The 15446-nt window shown below is 41.9% G+C and overlaps 1 protein-coding gene across 3 annotated transcripts in view; it reads right to left on the bottom strand.

The window, feature by feature from the left end:
* IQSEC2 (IQ motif and Sec7 domain ArfGEF 2) overlaps window positions 1–15446 on the bottom strand; it is an 84146-nt gene that overhangs the window by 56890 nt on the left and 11810 nt on the right. The gene's annotated exons all lie outside the window — the stretch shown is intronic.

The following is a 15446-nucleotide window of genomic DNA, read 5'->3' as shown; positions in this document are numbered from 1 at the left end:
GTGAGTGAGTGAGTGAGTGAGTGTGAAGCAATCTTATTCCTCCTTGGTCTTCCTTTTCCAATTTATTTACCCCCATCTCTCCCCCCTCTCCCAAGCTGCACTGAAGAGGAGACAGATATGAGCACATCACAGGCCCTGACCTCAGATGAAAGAATCAAGATGTGACCTTAGTGAGGGGAGCAATCCATCTATGCTGAGTGTGAAGTGAGAGGACACACAGGGAATGGAGGTGGACCTCAGAAGAGAGTATTTGTTGAAAGAGTGAATGGAGACATCAGCCAGTGAAGTGGGGCAGGGGAACATCAGATTGTTGGGGCTCAGTCAGAGGGTAAGTACAGCAGTTACAGTTCTACAACTTAGTAACCATATAATCAAGCCTCAAGTTTTTTTCACTGGTAAAATGGCATAGGGTGGGGAGAGGGCAAGAATTCCTGTGGCTGTGAGACTTGGCCCAGCACAATGTCTAACACATAGGACATGTTCAGTCAATGACAGTTGTACTGACCCTTAGCCTTCTCATCCTCTTAAAGGAACAGAGGGCTAGGGCCACAGAACACCTTTTCACATTTATTAAAACTTTCCACCTCACTCGGCAGGAGCAAGATTGCTTCTGAGGCCTGGCCCAATAACTTTCAGGTACCAGGTCTAAGGGGCCTATCTTCAGTGAGTCCCCTAACTGCCTACAGAATTGAGGCCAAGCCCCTCAGCTCTCTCCCTAACACTAACCCTCTGCCCTAGGCAGGCTGGTCTCTTCACCACCCTACTCCATCACACACCCCAGCACACATTTATTCAGTCTGACCCAGGAATATAACCCTTCAAGGAGCTCACAGACGGGCCACCTGCCCCAATCTACTTTGAGTATAAGCAACATATATAATCATCACCATCATCATCGTGAACAATCATTGAGCACCTACTGTTTTCCAGGCATAGTGTTAGGCTTTCTCCATACATTATCTCCTTTGATCCTACAAAGTGAGCATTATTCATACAATTTTAAGATGATGAAATTGAGACTCAGATGGGTTCAAATGACTTTTCTAAGGTCACACAAGTTGGAGAGATTGACTGAACCCCAAAACTTGTGCTCTTACCATCACTCTCCACTGTACCAGTAGCTCATACACACTGTTAAGGTGAGTTCCCTTATCCTCATTCCCTAATATCAGGCCAGAGGTGTACTAACAGACCCTTCCTCTCCACTTCTCTTTATTCTAAGACGGACCAGACCTCCCTTTATCAATCCATGTCAGTAGAGATCGATTTCTCCTGCCACTTCTCATAGACTTGTCTTAATGAAAGGCGACTTAGGACCCAAGGATTCTCTAAAGGCTTGGATATACCAAATATCCTCAGTAGTGACGTTCTATAAACATTAACTTATTGAAATTCTGTAAGTATATACTTATCAGTTGCCATTGAGTTGATTCCGACTCCTGGAGATCCCATGTTTGTCAGAGTAGAAGTGTGCTCCATAGGGTTTTCAGTGGCTGATTTTTTGGCAGGAGATCATCAGGCCTTTCTCCTGTGGCAACTCTGGGTGGATTCAAACCACCAACCTTTTAGTTAGTAGCTGAGTACTTAAACATTTGTGTCACCCAGGGACTCCTCTATTAAGTATACTGACCATGTTTTCTTTTTAAATTTTATCGTGGTAAAATATACATAACATTTGCCATCTTAACCATTTTTAAGTGTACAGTTCAGTGACATTAATTACATTTACCATGTTGTGCAACTATCACCATTATCTATTTCCAAAAGGTTTTAATTACCCCAAAGAGAAACTCAGTACCCTGAAGCAATAAGTTCCCATACCCTACGACCATAATTTCTGAACCAAAAACTTGGGCATGTAGTCTTACTGGAGATGTTGGCATTGCTGCTTCCAGGTACAAGAGGCAATCTGGCAGGTGGGAGAATAAATGGCAGAATATTGAAAGTTCCTGAAATGTTTGGGGACTTTTGGGACAACAAGGCAAAATGGTTGAAAAGAATGTAGGCCCTCGAGTTGCCATCTTGAGGTTTCTGCCCTCACTTGCTGACTGGATTCTCTGCCTCTGGTTTTTATCTTCCAAGCCATCTGCAAACAGTGATTGGGTAAACAACAAGATGCCTCCTCCCAAGAACCTGGAATTAGATAAGCAAGGTTTTCCTCCGAGAGCTAAACTAATAAACAAACAAAATGCATCAGAAACAAGATAGGCACAGTCACCTGAAAGAGACAGACTGGTCCTACAACCAAGATTTGATTAATGTGCCTTAAAAAAATCACAACATGATTGATGTAACTGGTCTTACTGAATTGTACCACGTGAAAAATGTTGAAATGGCAAATGTTGTGTTATCTATATTTTCACATCAATATAAACAAAAAAGATGGAGTCCCTGGGTGGTACAAATGTTTAAGCACTACTAACTGAAAGGTTGGTGGTTGAAATCCATTGAGAGGTGCCTTGGAAGAAAGGCCTGAGGATCACTTCCAAAAGGTCATGGTCATTGAAAACTCTATGGACCACAGCTCTATTCTGAAACACATGGAGTTGACATGAGTCGAAATCAACTCAATGGCAACTGGTAATGTCCTAGTACCCAACACAAGGAGATGACCAAATGAAGCCGAGTTTTAAAAAAGAAGACTTAAAGGGCAACTGTCAACAGGGCTCCTTCCAGAAGTATACTGAAGAAAAAGAGGTGGGTGCCTTGGCCCGGGGATCATGCAGGTCTCTTCAAAAGCTGAGAACCAGGCCCTGGGGTAGCCATACACCTTCTCTCTCTAACACCTTACCCTTTGTCTTACTGCATGTTTCTTCTCACACTTGCTGCTAAAGAAACATTTCTAAAGCAAAGATCAGTTGATATGGTTCTCTTGCTTCAAACAGTAATTCCCCACTGACCTTAGGACCAAACCCAAGCGCTCTAAAGCTCTTCATAGCCTCAGCCTGTCCCTCCTTAGCATATATGATATTTGCTCTCTTGAACCCCCCCACACTTATTTTAGAAATTATTTTTAATTTTAGTAATACATGAACATGGCTTGTAAAAGGATTATAAAAATAGTCTCTGAGTTTACTTTCATATTTCTAAATAAGATGCTTGTATTGTTGATCCATTTTTGAAATTTTCTTGGCATTCTTTTTAAATTTTATTTATTTTTTACCAAAGTAATACATGTATACAGATTTCAAGGTAAATAGTACTACAAAGATTACAACAAAAAATGCAAATCCCCTGCTCTACCCCTCCTTACCCTCAATTCCCACTCTTAGAAGTAAACCATTTTCAACTCTTTTAATTGATTTTTCAGGTATTTGCCTTCTCATTTCTAAAGAATACATACATAATGCTATTTCTTGATTTATTTATTTTTAGTTTTATATACTATGTACTGAATTCCTACACACATTACCAGGCCCCATTCTCATACAGTTGCACGCATACACTTCTCCTCTCATTCTACAATATAGCTACATTTCAAAGTTCTGGGTAAATCAGCATTGTTGTTGTTAGTTGCTGTCGAGTCAACTCCAACTTATGGCAACCCTATGTATGCAGGGTAGAACTTCTCCATAGGGTTTTCAAGACCTGTCTTCCAAGGCTCCTCTGGGTGGGTTCAAATCAACAACCTTTCGGCTCATAGTTGAGTGCTTAACCATTTGAGCCACCCAGGGACTCCATATTAGTGATTTACATTATTATGACTAGATAGATAGATTAGATGGTAGATAGGTAGATAGATTAGATAGACAGATAGATAGATGATAGAAAGGTAGGTAGGTAGGCAGGTAGACAGGCAGATAGATTGACAGATAGACAGACAGATAGCTTCTGTCGAGTCAACTCCAACTCATGACAACCTTGTGTACAACAGAATGAAATGTTGCCCAGTTCTATGTCACCCTCACGATCATTGGCATGATCGAGTCCATCATTATACCCTCACCCTTAATTGATAATCCAGACTTTTAGGCTGGAAATTATTTTCCCTCAGAATTTTGAGAACCCTGCTCCCTTGTTCCCTAGCTTCCAGTGCGGGTGTCTAGAAGTTCAATGTCATTCTTTTTCTTGATCTTTTGTATATGAAATGTTTTTTTTTTTTCCCTCTGGAAGCTTTTAGGGTCTTCTCAAAAGGTCAGCAGTTTGAATCATCCAGCTGCTCCTTGGAAACTCTATGGGGCAGTTCTACTCTGTCCTATAGGGTTGCTATGAGTCAGAATTGACTCGATGGCAACCAGTTTTTTACCCCGGCATTCTGAAAATTCACAGTAGCATACCTTGGTGTGGGTCTTTTTATCATTTACTGTGCTGGGTACTCAGTGGGATCTTTCATTCCTTCAGTTTTGGGAAATGTTTTTGTATTATGTCTTCGATAATTTCCTTTCTGCTGTTTCCTCCATTCTGTATTTCTGAAACTGCTATTGTTGGATTTGGGAGTTCCTCAATTGATCCTCCGATTTCCTCATCTTTTCTGTTGTCCATCTCTTTGTCTTATTATTCTGCTTCCTCGCCTTTTATTTTTTTAAATAATTTACTTTTTCTTGTCATTGTTGAGAATATACACAGCAGAATTCAACAATTTCTACACATACAATTCAGTGACACTGATTACGTTCTTCAAGTTGTGCAACCATTTTCACCCACATTTTCTGAGTTGTTCCTCTCCCATTAACATAGACTCACTGCCCCCTAAAGTTCCTATCTAATCCTTTGAGTTGTTATTGTCAGTTTGATCCCTTATAAATAGTTCTTAAAAGAGTACAATGCTCAAGGCAGACATTCGTTACTAGTTAAGCTAAACTATTGTTTGGTTTAAAGAAAACTTCAGGGGATATTTTTGGTTTAAGGTTTAAAGATTTTTTTTTTTTCAGGGCAATTGTCTCAGGGGTTTATCCAGCCTCCATGGCTTCAGAAAATCTGGATTCCATGAGAATTTGAAATTCTGTTCTGCATTTTCTCCCTTTTAATTGAGATTCTTCTATAGAATCTTTGATCAAAACGTTCAGTAATAATTGCTGGGCACCATCCATTTCTTCTCGTCTCAGAAAATATGGTCGTAGGGTATGGGAACTTATTGCTTAAGGGTACTGAGTTTCTGTTTGGGGTAATTAAAACCTTTTGGAAATAGATAATGGTGATAGTTGCACAACATGGTAAATGTAATTAATGGCAAAGGAGACAGTTGTTCATGGAGGCAATTAGCCACACATTCCAGTTCTTTTCTTTTTAAATTTTGTTGTGCTTTAGGTGAAAGTTTACAGTACAAATTAGTTTCTCATTCAAAAATTTATACATTGTTTTGTGACATTGGTTACAATCCCTGCAATATGTCAGCATTCTCTTCCTTTCCACCCCAGGTACCCCGTGTCCATTTGTCCAGTTTTTCTATCCCTTCCTGCCTTCTTGTCACACATCTCATTGCTTCCTCCTACTCCTGACTCTCCTTCCTCTGTTGCTCCAGGAGACTAGATACCAACAGTTATACCTCGGATGGCTGCTTGAAAGCTTTTAAGACCCCCAGGCACTACGCAATGAACTAGGACATACAACAGAAGCACTAAACACAATATTAGGCCAAATAACTCAGATGTCCCATGAAACCATGACCCTATCTGCTTCCTCATCTTTAATCTTCTAATCCTTCTACTAAAATTTTTATTTTGGCTCTCACCATTTTTCATTTTGCAGGTTTCTTCTTCTCCCTTCATCACCTCTGTTCATTTTTTATGGTTTTTTGTGGGGGGGGATCAGTCTTTAAGATCGATGGCCTTCCTCAAATAGTCTTGGACTATCTGATGATATCCAGCTACCTGGGGTTTGGGTTTCTTTTTAAGTCAATTTTATTGGGGGTATACTCACTACCCAAACCAAACCCACTGCCGTCGAGTCAATTCCGACTCATAGCGACCCTGTAGGACAGAGTAGAATGGCCCCATAGAGTTTCCAAGAAGCGCCTGATGGATTTGAACTGCCAACCTCTTGGTTAGCAGCTGTAGCACTTAACCACTACACCACCAAGGTTTCCTTATTGAGGTATAGTTTACATAAAATAAAATATATTGATCTTAAGGGTCCTCAGCTAGTGATCCTTGTGATTCATTTCCATGACACTAAAAAGCTGATTGGAAGCTCCGTGTATAGATGGAGCTTGCCAGGTGGTGGGCTTCACTATACAGTTACTGGGCTGAAAGCCTCTTTTGTTAGAAAACTCCCAAATGTCATCTTTTGGAGGCCGTTTTTCTGGGGTCATTCAGTTCTCCAAAGAAGAATCCTTTGATCTCTTGTGTGTTCCTGACTGTGGTGTGGAAGTGGAATAGTGGGAAGAGGCTGGGGTCTGACTGTTTTAGGATGCAGATTCCTTTGATTGCTGCCCTGTTTTACCCTATCCTCCACTGTGCTTGGTGTCCCCAAGCCCAGAGCCTCTTAGCTTCAATTTCTCCAAAGAATCAACTTTCATCTGCAAGGATGGGGTTGATGGGGAGGCGGGCGGTGGTCTCTGGCTGGACAGGGTTGGGGAGGGGCCAAGAGGGTCTGTTAACAGACTTTCAACATTTTCCTATTTTCAGTTCCATACCTCCCCCTGCCTTCTGCAGTCCACGATGCTTCTGAATCCTGAGTATTTCTGGGGTTCTCTGAGTAGAATAGTTTACTTCTGGTCAGCATCCCAGACCTTATGGGTTCCTACCTTTTTTATTCCTTTACTCTTATTTTAGTGGGATTTTGGGAAGCAGCAGAGATAAACAGGTTTATTCAACTCATTGTATTTAACAGGAAGTTCCCCTTCTTATTCCAGCCAACTCCTATTCATCCTCCATGACTGTCATGGATTGAATTGTGTCCCCCCAAAATATGTGTCAACTTGGTTAGGCCATGATTCCCAGTATTATGTGGTTGTCCACCATTTTGTGATCTGATGTGATTATCCCATGTGTTGTAAATCCTAACCTCTATGATGTTAATGGAGTCCTGGTGGCGCAGTGCTTAAGTGCTACAGCTGCTAACCAAAAGGCCGGCAGTTCAAATCCACCAGCCACTCCTTGGAAACCCTATGGGGCAGTTCTACTCTGTCCTGTAGGGTCACTGTGAGTCAGAATTGACTCTATGGCAACAGGTTTGGTTTTATTTTTTTTTCACACGATGTTAATGAGGCAGGACTAGAGGCAGTTAAAGAGGCAGGAATCAATCTACAGGATTAGTTTGTATCCTGAGTCAATCTCTTCTGAGATATAAAAGAGAGAATCAAGCAGAGAGGAGAAGGACCTCCTACCGCCAAGAAAGAAGAGTCAGGAGCAGAGCATGTCCATTGGACCCAGGGTCCCTGTGCTGAGAAACTTTCAGACCCAGGGAAAGATTGATGACAAGGACCTTCCCCCAGAGCTGACAGAGAGAAAAAGCCTTCCCCGGGAGCTGGCTCCCTGAATTTGGACTTCTAGCCTCCTAGACTGAGTGAATAAATTTCTGTTAAAGCCACCCACTTGTACTTCTGTTATAGTAGCACTAGATAACTAAGACAACGACTCATTTAGGCATCACTTCCTCTAGGAAGCTTATCTTAATATCCATAAGCTGGATTAGGAGTTCCTCTTCTGTTCTCCCACAGTATCATTTTCTTGCCTCCAACACAGCACTGATCGAATGTACTGAAATTGTCCATTTCCATGCCTGACTCACCCAGCAGACTGGGAGCTGATGGAGGTCTGGGGCTGTGTCTTATTCACAGAGAGAACTGTACCTCCAGTTCTCAGAGTCTGGTCCACAGAGGCACAGAGCAAATATTTGATGATGGAATGAATGGGTAAATGAAAAACTATAAGGATGGCTCAGACCCAGCCAGGGGGACTATCTAGAAAGCGAAATAAGATAAGTAAAATTGTTCCCAGGTACAGCCAGATTAAATTCCCTAAGAGTTCTACATGCAAGGATGCCCATCACAGCATGATTGGTTGTTATTGTTAGGTGCGATTGAGTCGGTTCCAACTTAAAGCAACCCTATGTACAACAGAACGAAACACTGCCCAGTCCTGCGCCATCCTCACAATCGTTGCTTTGTTTGAGCCCATTGTTGCAACCAATGTGTCAACTCATGCCATCGAGGGTCCTCCTCTGTTTTGCTGATCCTCTACCTTACCAAGCATGACGTCCTTTTCCAGGGATTGATCCCTCTTGATAACACATCTAAAGTACGTAAGACAAAATCTCTCCATCTTTGCTTCCAAGGAGCATCCTGGCTGTACTTCTTCCAAGACAGACTTGTTTGTTCTTTTGGCAGTCCATGGTACAGTCAATATTCTTTACCAACATCATAATTCAAAGGCATCAATTCTTCTTCAGTCTCCCTTATTCATTGTATAGCTTTCCCATGCATATGAGGCAACTGAAAATACCATGGCTTGAGTCAGGCACACCTTAGCTCTCAAACTGACATCTTTGCTTTTCAACACCTTAAAGAGGTCTTTTGCAGCATATTTGCCCAATGCAACGCATCAATTGATTTCTTGATTGCTGCTCCCATGGGTGTTGATTGTGGATCCAAGTAAAATGAAATCCTTGGCAACTTCAATCTTTTCTCCATTTATCATGATGTTGCTTACTGGTCCAGTTGTGAGGATTTTTGTTTTCTTTATGTTGAGTTGTAATCCATACTGAAGGCTGTAGTCTTTAATCTTCATCTGTAAGTTCTTCAAGTTCTCTTCACTTTCAGCAAGAAAGGTCGTGTCATCTGCATATCACAGATTGTTAATGAGTCTTCCACCAATCCTGATGCCATGTTCTTCTTCATATGGTCTAGTTTCTCCGATTATTTGCTTAGCATACAGACTGAATAATGTGGTGAAAGGATACAACCCTGATGCACACGTTTCCTGACTTTAAATCCTGTTCTGTTTGAACGGCTGTCTCTTGGTCTATGTACAGGTTCCACATGTGCACAACTAAGTGTTCTGGAATTCCTATTCTTTGCAATGTTGTCCATAATTGGTTACGATCTATACAGTCGAATGCCTTTGCATAGTCAATAAATCACAGGTAGACATCTTTCTGGTATTCTGTGCTTTCAGCCAAGATCCATCTGACATCAGCGATGATATCCCTCATTTCACATCCTCTTCTGAATCTGGCTTGAATTTCTCACAGTTCCCTGTCGGTGTATTGCTGCAACCATTTTTGAATTATATTCAGCAAAATTTTACTTGTGTTTGATATTAATACTATTGCTCAATAATTTACACATTCTGTTGGATCACCTTTCTTCGGAATGGACATAAATATGATTTAAACCAGTGAAAAAATGGATCCATGTTCTATGTCCTACATCCAGAGAACTGTTAAGTACATTATGGTATGTCAGCTGCCACTAAAAATGATGGTTATAATAATATGTAATAACATGGGAGAAATGCTCAAATGAAAAAAGCAATAAAAAAGTATACGTGCAGTATCATTTCAACTTTCCAGAAAAAAAAAAATACAGAGAATAAAGGAAATACACCAAAATGTTCACAGTGGCTGCCTTTGTGTGTTGAAATTATAGGTAATGTTTTTTCCCCTCTACTTTTCCAAGTTTCCTAAATTTCCTAAGGGAAGAATGCATTAAACGTATAATTTTAATAAGTTACTAAGAAATCGAAGATAAATATCCTGAGAATGCTATGAACAAAATATTGTTATGGGGGACCTAAGAAGGTATGTGCACATCCAGAAGGGTTTGTTGGGAAGACCCCATTCTTCATGGGCCAGAGACCAGGCCCATAGAACACCACCACCACCACCACCACCCTCTCCTCACTGCAAAGCAGGACCTAGTTCAGGAAGTCAAAGGAGCAGGATCTTGGAGCCCAGCCTATTACAAATTGCAACACCATAGGATGTACTAGGAAACTGCAGCCCTTATGCCAGATCTCACAATTTAGAGGCCTCCCCCAATGAGGCAAAGAAACTGTGGGGCAAGGGTCTATGCCCATCAAGATCTTTGGCCCTATCCTTTCTAAACTGTACTATAGATACCCAGGACCACAGAACTCCCTACCCAAATTTCTCAAGCTTACTTTCAGAAATTGTGTGGCTATTATCCAGGTTCATCTGCTAGGCCCAAGGAGTAGCCAAGGGAGAATGAGACAAACAAGGCTTTGACATGTGGACTGGGTGTCCATACACATCTCAAGGCTCCATATAAGCCATGGGTAGGAAGAGAAGGGAGGAGGACCAAGGGCTCCAACTTGTACCTCGCCTGGGCCCTGTAAATGTAGAGGCAGGCAAGAGGCCTCAGAGTTTGTAGAAGGGCCTTTAGTGTTAAACAGACTTGGGTTCAAATCCACTTATTTGCTATGCAACCTTGGATGAGTCAATTCTCTCTGAACCTCAATTTCCCCAACCATAAAATACATATAATAATACCAACTTCAGAGAATTCTTGTGAGGCTTGCTGGGAGGTGGAATGGCACAGCTATTATGAGCACAGGCTCTGGTGTCAGACAGCCTGGGTTTGAATCCCAGCTTTGCCTCTCCTAACTATGTGATTTACATCTCTAAATCTCAGTTTCCTTACCAACATAATGGAGATAATAATATCACTGACCTAATTTTAATAAGGTTGTAGAAACCCTGGTGGCATAGTGGTTAAGTGTTACGGCTGTTAGCCAAAAGGTAAGCAGTTGCAATCCACCAGGTGCTCCTTGGAAACTCTTGGGCAGTTCTACCCTGTCCTGTAGGGTTGCTGTGAGTCAGAATCAACTGGATGGCAACGGGTTTGGTGTTTTGGTTTTGGAATAAGGTTGTAGGAGCCCTGGTGGTGCAGTAGTTAAGAGCTTGGCTGCCAACCAAAAGGTTGGCAGTTCAAATCCATCAGCTAGCTGCTTCTTGGAAACGCTACAGGGCAGTTCTACTCTGTTCTATAAGGTCACTAGGAGTCAGAATCGACTCAATGGCAACAGGTTTGGTTTGGTTTTTGGAACAAGGTTGTGAGAGTTGTGGTTATAAAGAATATGTGATGCCATGGTAAAATACTTAAATGAAATGTGCAAATATTAACTATAGTTGAGTTAATCGAGCCTTCTGCACTTCCCATTCTCCTGCCCAGCTTCTTCTCTATAGTACTTACCACTATTTGACATATTATGTATTTTCTTGTTTATTTCTTTTCTGTTTCTCCCACCTGCCCCCACCCCAATATACACATCAGAATGACAGCTCCACTAGGGCAGATGTTTTATCGGTTTGTTCACTGCTTCCAAGTGCCTGGAATAGTGCCAAGTTCACTCTGACTCACGGCAACCCCATGTGTGTCAGAGTAGACCTGTGCTCCATAGGTTTTTCAATGGCTAATTTTTTTGAAAGTAGATTGCCAGACCTTTCTTCTGAGGCACTTCTGGGTAAACTTGAACCTCTAACCTTTCAGTTAGCAACCAAATGTGTTAACCATTTGTACCACCCAGAGACTCCTCCCTGCCATGTAGAAAAGGGTAAAAAGGCATTCGTGGTCAAAAGAACAACCAGGATAAAGGCACAGAGCATAATCAAAATTGCTGCCGTCGAGTTGATTTGGAGTAGAACTGCCCCACAGGGTTTCCAAAGAGTGGCTGGTGGATTCAAACTGCTGACCTTTTGGTTAGCAGCCAAACGCTTAATCACTGTGTCAACAGGGCCCATGGAGGCATAAAGAAGTTTAAAATGCTTAAGGAACTCTAAATAGTTAGCACAACTTGAGTGCATGGTAGGGAAGGGGACAGAGTGGCTAGAACGGTAAATGGGAGCCACAGTTTTGCCCAAAGGAGTATGCAAGAGCTTTCCTAGGACACAGGTGGCGCAAATACCTACTTGTGACAGCCAGGAAGTGGAGAAGCACTAGGGGAGAAGTAAAGATGCCTCCCAAGTTCAAGTGCCACCAAAATCATGACAATGTGAAAGGTGAAAATAAAAGCCTTTTGAAAGGTAATTCAGGTAAAGAGGAAGACTCCCTTCTAAGGGGCCCATCTGAGCCAAGAGTGACAAAAAGAGGCAGGTATACAAATCGGATGAATGAGGTAATGGTGACATGCAAGAAAACTTATAAAGGTTATTCAAAGAGAAGCATGACTAGATAAAACACAGGGCAAATCAGAAAGCTTGCTGGATAATATAACCACTTGCAGTAATGGATCCAGACAACGTTGAAGGTGATAACATGGCGGGGATGCAAAATGAAGGCCATGGTAGCTCTGGTTGCTAGTTATTCTTATGCTCATCATTATTCTTCCTATAGTCCTTGTTTACCACAAGTCACTGAACAAGTTCTGGGATGAATAAGTTCAATGATGATGATGATAAGGACTGCTGTATACTTTAAATATTTTTCTAAAACTTTTAAAATTTCTTTTTCGGGAAATAAAGAGGTATCACTTCACATTTTTATTTTAAAGAGAAGAGAGTCATGGACTACAACAAAGAGAGCCTTGAACATCATGCAGAAGAGTGTGAACTTCATCCTGTAATTCCTGGGGAGCCGCTGCGGGGCTTAACCCAAGGAATGGTGAGGTCAAAGGCTGCCTCCTATAGAAAGTTTTCCCTGACCTCGTGTTCCTTTCAATCACTAAAGCAAGCTTTATTTGGTCTTTAGCATATTCTGCTTTATAATAATACAAATCATAATAAAGTTACTACTCATTAAGCAATCTACAGTCCAGGCCTGTGCCATTTTCATAATATCTGTGTAAGGTAGTTATTCTTCTCATTGTATAGATGATAAACCTGAGGCTCAGAGAAGCAATGTGATTTGCTCAGAGTCACACAGCTAATAAGTTGTGGAACCAAGATTCAAACCTGAGTTTGTCTGACTCTAAATCCAATGCTTTTAGCTGCTACAGCAGCTGTTTCCTTTTGCCATACTACAGAGCTAAGAGGTGCTTCTTCTTCCATGCCAGCCTGTGAGCTTGGCCTCTCTCCCTCCTGTCTCTTCTATTGCCTCCATACAGTACAGCCCCATGCCACCAGCATTCAGGAAATGGCTCGAGAATAGACAAGCACTCAAGGATAGAAAGTGGAGCACCAAAAAGGGAAGGAGGGGTTAGACACAGGTATTGCAGCCCAGATCAGCTCAGCACTATGAACAAGAAAACAAAAAAGAGAGAGAGAAAAAAGAAAAAATGGAACTCGCTCTCTAGCCCTCCCTTCTTTCCTCCCTCTCTGGAGGAAGGGGGATGGAGGTTCAGCCAGGATGGGAAAGAGTAGGCGGTAGGGGGAGCAGCTAGAGCTGCCTGCTGTTGCAGAAACCTCAGCTCGGCCTTAAAGCCCCCTCCTGTGTGCTTGGGGCCCATCTCTGGCCCACCTGCTTCCCCTGCCTAAGCAAAGAAGGCTGGGCTGCCTTCCATGCACCCACCTAATCCTGCCAAAGCCATCTCACAGCAGGCCAAGACCCTTTCAGGTCACAGAGAGGACAGCCAGAGAGGTGGAGGGGCTTGCCCAGAGTTCCTGAGGGAGGCGGTATCAGGGCTGGGGTCAGAACCCAGGTCTCCAGTTCCTCCACTGAGGGCTGTCTTGACTGCATGGTCTACATGGCAGAGGCTGAGGAAAATGGCATTCCAAAGGCCATTACAGGAATGCTCATGATGGGCTGGAGCCAGAGGCAACACATGCCAAAATGAGGTCATCCAGAGTTGAGTATTTGGGGGTTATGGATAGTTTTCTTTTTCAGTCTGGGTTGAAAAAGCAAAACAACCATTTTTAAAAGTAGCTTTTTTTAGCCTTAGTTTGCGCCTCAGTAACACAAATGCTTACCTTCCCTCTCTCCCAGGACCCCACCAAAAGAAAAGTGAAGGGATAAAATAAGGCATGAACTCATAACAGCGAAGAAGACAGGAGAGAGTAATATCAGTGGGTGAGAGATTTCAACAAATTTCTGGAAGCAAAAACCACACAGAAGAATGTTCACAGTTGAAGGAGCACCAAGGACACCACTCAGGGGTTTGTGCCTGAGGAGGGAGCCAGTCGAGCCAGCAGAGCCCCAGAAAGACTCCAGACTTGGAGACAGTAGGTACAAGGGACTGTAGGAGTGTGAAGGGGGCTGAAAACAGGGGGAGAAATTATAGCCAAGTATATGAAATCCTCCCCTGCCCCTGCCAACTACCAGGCCCCAAACACAGGCTGCCAGGTGTTCATCCCTAGGCAAAATATCAGAGGGCTCCTCACTAGAGGAATTAAACTATCTGGGATGAATTAGGACACCCAGTGGCATGTTGTTGCCCCCAAACTAAAGTGCTTTTCATGCTGGCATTTGGGGGGGGGCACCCATTGTAACAACCAGCTCCCTGCTGGGTCATCAAAAATAAGACATTTCAGTCAGACTTTCTATTAACTCCTTCAAAAACTAGAAAATATGAGAGAAGAAAAAGCAGCCTAGAGGATGAATCCAGGAAGTTCAACACCCAACTAACAGACATTCCAGAAAAAGAAAACAGAAAAATGAAGGAGAAGAAATTATCAAAGAAGTCATGTAAAAAGGTACATAACCCTTCAAATCGAAAGGGTTCACTGAGTACCAGATAGAGTGAATGAAAAAAGGACCTCGAGTTGAGTGCCAGTTACACAGGTATGTTCAGTTTGTAAAAACTGATCAAGCTATTCATTTATGATATGAGCACTTTTCTGTGTTCATGTTACATTTCAGTATGAAGTTAAAAAAAAAAACTTCCTCCTCTAAAAATCTCCAAGTAAAATGATGTCCCCAGAAGATGTTCCTTGATTATCCCACGGTTGCAAGGAACCCCACACAACAGTCAGTCAATCAATAAGACAAAAAGAAAGTCCCTGTCCAAATATGAAGCAAAGTAAAAAGGTGTCATGATTTTGAGCAATTGGTGGATCACAAAAGGAAAATCCATTTGACCGTGATGCTAGGAACATTCTCCTGGAAGTACAGAGGTTTTTGACATTGGAAATGTGGGAAATGAGTACAATTATAGTACACTATTTGGCCCAGCAGCGAGTAATATCAACATAGTCATAACAACATAAATGCAGTGTACTGGTGTTCAACTTTTATAATCAATCTCTGTAGATAAAGTACTGAAAACTTAATCACTGTTACAGAACAGAATGCAAATGCAAATAACCTTGCTGAATGCAAAAGTACAGAAGACAGAAACTGGGAGGTGGAAGAGGAGAGGAGGGAAAGGATAGGGCACTGATAACTATGTCTAACAGTGAGTCATCAAGAGATACTGTGGAAAATTGATGGAATAAGAAATGAAGTTTAAAATATTATTTAATTAAGTTACAAAGTAACTTAATTAAATAGAGGGACCAAAATAGTAATGTAACTATCAAAATTGGGGGGGGAGCTAGAGAAAGAGGCAGGAGCTACTGTAAATAAGCAAAGTTCTCACTTATTATAGTAGGGAAAAGTCATTAAGTAATGTTTAAAGTTGATAAATAAATAAATAACCATTGAAGCATGTTATTTAGAGATATGATATTAC

Source organism: Elephas maximus, chromosome X, assembly GCF_024166365.1.
Source record: "Elephas maximus indicus isolate mEleMax1 chromosome X, mEleMax1 primary haplotype, whole genome shotgun sequence".
NCBI classification, from domain to species: domain Eukaryota; kingdom Metazoa; phylum Chordata; class Mammalia; order Proboscidea; family Elephantidae; genus Elephas; species Elephas maximus.
This window is presented reverse-complemented; position numbering and strand designations above follow the sequence as displayed.